Here is a 5,773-nt window from a genome sequence, read left to right on the forward strand (position 1 = left end):
TATCCACACCCAAATAAACGCAACCGTACCATTTCAAGAATGCCAGTCGCTTTTTCAATAGCTAAAACTCTCTCCACGTATTCCTGGTTCGGAACACCGGATGCTTTGTCCTAGTCCTACTCCTTTGCAGATCAATCGAGAAATAAACGATAAAAAGTCAGACCAAAAAATTGAAAACAAAAGATCATCTTGTTTGCAGTAAAGAGCTTGAGAAGCAAAACCATCAAGCGAACTCGTTCAGGTCAGGGGCTGCCACAGCCCCGATCCAAGCACAGGCATCGTATGGCGGGATGTCATGCATTTATGAAGGGACCAGCACCTACGAGAGGGAAGCAAAAGCTGACAAAATAGACACAGACTACGTTCAGATGGGCACTGCAGCACAGATCCAAACACGGCCCCATACAAAGCATGCTTTTTCCCCTCCCCTAGCTGCTGGGCTATAGAAAAGAGCTGAAACAGACTATTAATGCCAGCAAGCTACTGACAAATTCCTACTGTCTAAGTAGTAAAAAGCTGTGCTTGTGAATTAAAAAGAAAAAAAATCAGCATCCAAGCTAGCACAGACATACTTACTGCCTTTTAACTACCACAGTGTGTTTCTTTACCAAGGCTGATCCTTATCAGTAGGTGCTTCAGCTGGTTTGTTAGTTTTGCGGAGTTGGGTACAGCCCGAGAACTGAAATACAGATGCACAGAGAAAGAAAACACAAGAGGAAGTTAAAAACCTAATCTCGGTGTTCTCCCTTTCTGAAACCACCCCCAAACATATGCCTTTATGCATAAGATATGGGAAGGACTAAGATTTTGGCAGCAGTAAGCATCACGTCCTCTCAGCAACGGACAGCAGTTCGTCGAATGGTCTCACAAAACTCCCCGTCTTATCAGTTTTGAATGCTGCTGCACTTTAGGAAAACAAATGTATTAACTCAACTAGCGTGGATGAGGGGGGGGTCAAGGTCTCTTCATCTGTGCGGCAATACACTACGGCTTTCGATATTTTGATAGCTAAAGCTTTACTGCAAGAGCAAGTGTTTTAAACAGTAGCAACAGTAACCGATAAACGAACGAGTCCAAAGGATGGGCACATCCTTTCAGAAAATTTGCTTTCTAGGAAGGAGGCAGCGGCCTTGGGACCGGCCCTGGGCAGCAGTCGCGCTGTTGGTAGAAGCAGGTTTGACCACCCCACCTCCACGCAGGGCTAGCTTTAGGAGGCTCGCACTGGATCAGCTGGGCAAAGAGCATCAGCACACTCAGGATGCAGAAGAAAGCAATGGCAAGTACTTCAGAGGGGAACTCAGAAGAGTTAATACCAAAAACCGGTCGTTATGAAGGACAGGTAATCTTTTAAAAATAAAAAAAATGCCAGTGCTGAGGCCTTATGACAGAGATCTCCACGTGGGTTTTTGTTGTTTTCTTGCAAGAACAGAGTTGCATGTCCAGTTCCCCCTCGCTCAGCTCAAGTTTAAGTTGTTACGCGATACTTGTCCCTAAAAGCATATTCCACCAGACATGCAATTCTGCCGTCTCCCAGCCTAGCCATCCCTCCAAGCCCTCCCTCCCTCCCCAAACACCCGCCCTGGGACACCTGTGACAGCACCAGACTCTCCCAAGCAAGAGCCTTTGGCAGAAAGCTTTCCCTGGTCCCGACATGCGCATTTCATGGTAACAACCAGCAATCCCCAGCAGCTCCCAGACTAGGTCGGACAGCGAGATGATACACCTGGTCCTCGTACTCAGCCTCTTAGACACCGATAGGAACACAACCCTTTCTTTTTAACTGTTCTTCGTGTAATATCTACCTATTTTAAACACCTTAAAGAACTACCTTTTAACACTAAGTTCACCAGCGAGGTTTTACTTCTTTATTTAATAGAACAGTCTTAGGCAAAAGAAGAGAGAACAAGCACATTCTAACTAAAGCTATCTTACAAAGAGTTTCCGAGCGACCTCACATTTGTGTTTCCATCCACCTGCGGCTGGCAACAAACCCTCACACGAAACTCGGTATTTAGTAAAGACACTGTATCCAACTTAGGAGCATCAGGAGATGCAAAGATTAATGTGATCAGATGAACTGCAGATCGGCCTTTTCACCTGCAGCAGGAGGCTACAGGAGCCAGAACAGACACCCCTTGCCTTGGGAAGCCTCCTGTGCTCAGCTTCCCCTCTGTTTGACGGTCAAAAGGTATAACTTTGCATAGATCTGATGTTATCTAATCTGAAAGCAATAAAGCTGCCACAGGGGCTCCAGCTGGAATAAACGGGGGGAGCTGCCTGTGCCTACTTGCACACCAAAACCTGCCGCTACCGCTTCTTCTAGGCACCAGGAACCAGAGCCGGCCAAGCGGCCGGACCTTGTTACCGTGGCCCTTGGCTCATTTCCTTACCAAATTCACCCCAGCCCTTCTCAAAGCTTCACCAAGCTCCCACCCATACTCTGTACCCTGGGTAACACCAGACGGAACAGTTATTTCACTGAAATCTGAAGATTCCCACATAAATTTGAGCTCGGGCATCCGTGTCAGCAGGGAGCACATGGATGCTCCGAAACACTGCACAGCCGTTTCGGTCACTGTAATTCCTGCCGTGCTGGGGTCTCATCCCTCTCTTCCTCCCAGCCCATCCCCTGTATCAGCACTGGTTCCCATCTGATTTCTCACCTGAAGCAGCTCAAGGAGCTGAACTAGGAGAAAATTAACCCAGAAGAGGTCAGCTCCCTGAACCCACTTACCCCCGGACCTGGCAGGCCCTAGCCAAGCCTGGCGGGATCATGTTCTCAGCAACTCAGACTGGACTCGGCTGTCTCGAATCCACACCTTGAATCGTGCCGGGAAAGCTTATCTGCCACAAAGTGGTTTTTAGCTTCTTTCAAGTCAGTGGAAAGGAAAGCTTTTGAATGCACAGTGTGCAAAATACAGACTGTTTCAGAAGTGGGGAAACAAGCATGTAGGGCTCCAAGGCAACGTTTGACTCTTCACTGCCATCAAACAGCGCTACTTGCTGTACCGATAAGCATACGAAATGCTTATTCTAATGAAGCACTACAGGGAGGACCTGTCTTCCTTCCAAGATCATATCAATAAAGAATGAAAGGCTTCACATTTGTAGCTCTCATGCTTTCTCTCCTCTAGGTGTGGTTAGTGCTGGAAGGACTAAGTTGTCCCCCTGGAAGGACTAAGTCGTCCCCTCTCCCCTTGAAAGGAAAATCTCAAAAGGGAAAAAGAAAATAAGAAAAAGATAAGCTCTGCTGCACCTTGTTAACCCTGTATTTTAATACTGGGGGAAAAAAACCCACACATACCACAAGTGTTTCCCTTGTTTAACTATTCCTGCAAGGTTTCAGCTGTCTTGCACAATTTGGGTAAGGACATCATCTGTTGCTCAACTGGGAAGAAGTTAAGAACTGGCTCGTTAGATTTGTTCTGCTTGATCTAAGAGGAAAGCAAAAACAGTAAATCCCTTGCCAAGACTGCTGCTGCAGCGCTGGTGACAAAGGCACCCAGATCACACATTACTCTGCTTTCTAGAAAGCTACCACCTACTTTGGCACTCCTTGTCACCGCATAATCTACGGTGTGCCCCGAATGATAAATAGGGGGTAGCTAAACACCCCTGAGCGGGGCTACAGCTGCTGCGTCCTCAGGTTACTGGGTATGGGTAAAGATACTCACCGTAACGCCGCGCATTCGAGGCCACATGATCCATGAGCCACGTCTGAGTTATTTAGCGTATAAAACTAGATTTGTTTTGCCATGCAGATTCTGAATTAATGAAAGCTGGGCTGAAAGGCTACTTTCTTGGGGCGAGGGGAAGGAGAAAGCTTCCAGAAGCCTTCCTATTATAGAAGCAATAGAGCTGGTTCCAAAAATAGTAGAGAAGCACTCCCAGAGCTCTGGAGACACTGTGCCCTCGTTTTGTAAGACTGAGGTCTCGCTGGATTGCTCCTGTACATGCAAAGAACGGTAGAAACGACTGCGAGATGCAGAACTGACGTTAAAGGGGAGTTTTAGGACAAACACCAGAGAGAAATCCAGACAGCCTACATGAAGGAGACCAGCTTGAATGCCAATAGAGAGCCAACCTGTCCCACTTCAGAGAAAGCCCGTTAAAACCAGCAAGAATCATCCCATCTTTTTCAAGAACGCAACGTTAGTGTGCTAAAGAAGATCCTGAGTATTATTACAACACTGACGTGGCAGATTAGGATTGTCAACAATAATTTCATCACCCGATTTCGCCTGTGGATGTTCAGGGTCCTGGCTGGAGAGGTCCACTTGACTCATTTTGGCACACATTTGGTAGACTCGTTTTTGCTGCGACAGCTAATAAATTGACCATCACATGGCCTGCCTGACAGTAATTACTCACCAGTTAGCCTGTAATAGTTTGTTAGTGATCCAGCAGCACGGCATGACGACCCACTCTAATTCTTAAAGTTCCCTTTGCCTCTTTCGTGGCAGCTCTTAGAACACAGTGAAAATAACCCCATTTGCAATACTCCTCTGATTACAAGCGTATCTTTGAAACGATGTACTCCAGCATAGCACTGGCTATTTTATCGGCATATACTGACAACAGCAGGAAACCAAAAAGCTCATACTTGACACTATATAGGCAAGAAGTCCCCCTGCACCATGGCACACAATGCACAGGAATAATTGCTTCTGTACATCTCTCCACGGGGTATTAAATGGCTTCTAAAGTAGAAGAGCAAACCTATAGCTAACTTCTACATACCCAGTAAATAAATAAATACAGTTCCTTCTTTAGAACTTTATTAATAAGGAAAACCCCACAGCAGGTGACCCAATGTAAAACACTAAATTTGTCAGCTTTGAAACTTAAAGCCGTATTTAATTCAGTGAATTAACTGGTTTATCTGGCTCTAACTGCTTTTGGACCAGCCTTCGGGACGACAGTTCTCCTTTGAGAGAGACCGCGCCGTATACCCTGATCACAGGTCCAGCCCTAAATAGTTTAGCAGAATAAGGGGTAATTCATTTTTGTTTACTTCTGTGGAATCTTACCCTTTAACCAAAAGGTTATGTTGTGGATTTCTCTGTCCTATCCACTGTGGATACCTTCTCAACAAAACACAGGCACAAAACAAAACAAAAAACAACCCCCCCAAAAACCAACAACAAAAGAGCCACACGCACTCAAAGACTCAAAGCAGAACGACATTATTTTGTCCACATGGATTCATTCCGTCAATCCACTGCAGAGTTGAGAGGTTACAATATTCACTAGGCAGCTCTAAAGCACCCAGTTTTTTACATTTTCCAACTGTAAAAACGCTGAACTCTGACATTTCAAATTTATAGGTCAGCAGTTTACAAAAAATTCTGCTCTGCTAACTTAGGAAAACACTTGTACTAAGTATACCCAAGTTCCGGACAGATTTCATGTAAAAGGAAACTCAAAACTATTTTTCACAGAACATTTTATAACAAAGTGCATCATCACATCTGCTGAGGACAGAAAACTTCCAACAGAACAGATTCATTAGAAGCATCTAAAAACAACCCACCCAGCCACAAACAAACAAGACACACCACCACCCACCCACACCCTCTCAACAAGCTTTGGGTTCACCGATCTTTCCAGTGGTATCTTATAAAACAAATCAAAAAGGCCCTAAAGAACAGGCTACAATCTAAGACAAAAGAAAAAAAAAAAAATCACTAATTAGCATCAGGTTCTAACATGGCCTCTGTGGGAGGAGGTCATGGCTGCCCCGGGCCCTTTCTAGCTGGGTCCACCCACGCCC

The 5,773-nt window shown here is 45.5% G+C and overlaps 1 protein-coding gene across 1 annotated transcript in view; it reads right to left on the minus strand.

Moving 5' to 3' along the window:
- FBXO34 (F-box protein 34) overlaps positions 1-5,773 on the minus strand; it is a 25,923-nt gene that overhangs the window by 14,227 nt on the left and 5,923 nt on the right. Inside the window, exon 2 of the mRNA XM_009322913.1 lies at positions 577-679. The gene's annotated coding sequence lies outside the window, so the exon portion shown is untranslated. The remainder of the gene's footprint in view (positions 1-576; positions 680-5,773) is intronic.

Source organism: Pygoscelis adeliae, unplaced genomic scaffold, assembly GCF_000699105.1.
Source record: "Pygoscelis adeliae isolate BGI_AS28 unplaced genomic scaffold, ASM69910v1 Scaffold314, whole genome shotgun sequence".
Taxonomy (NCBI): Eukaryota; Metazoa; Chordata; class Aves; order Sphenisciformes; family Spheniscidae; genus Pygoscelis; species Pygoscelis adeliae.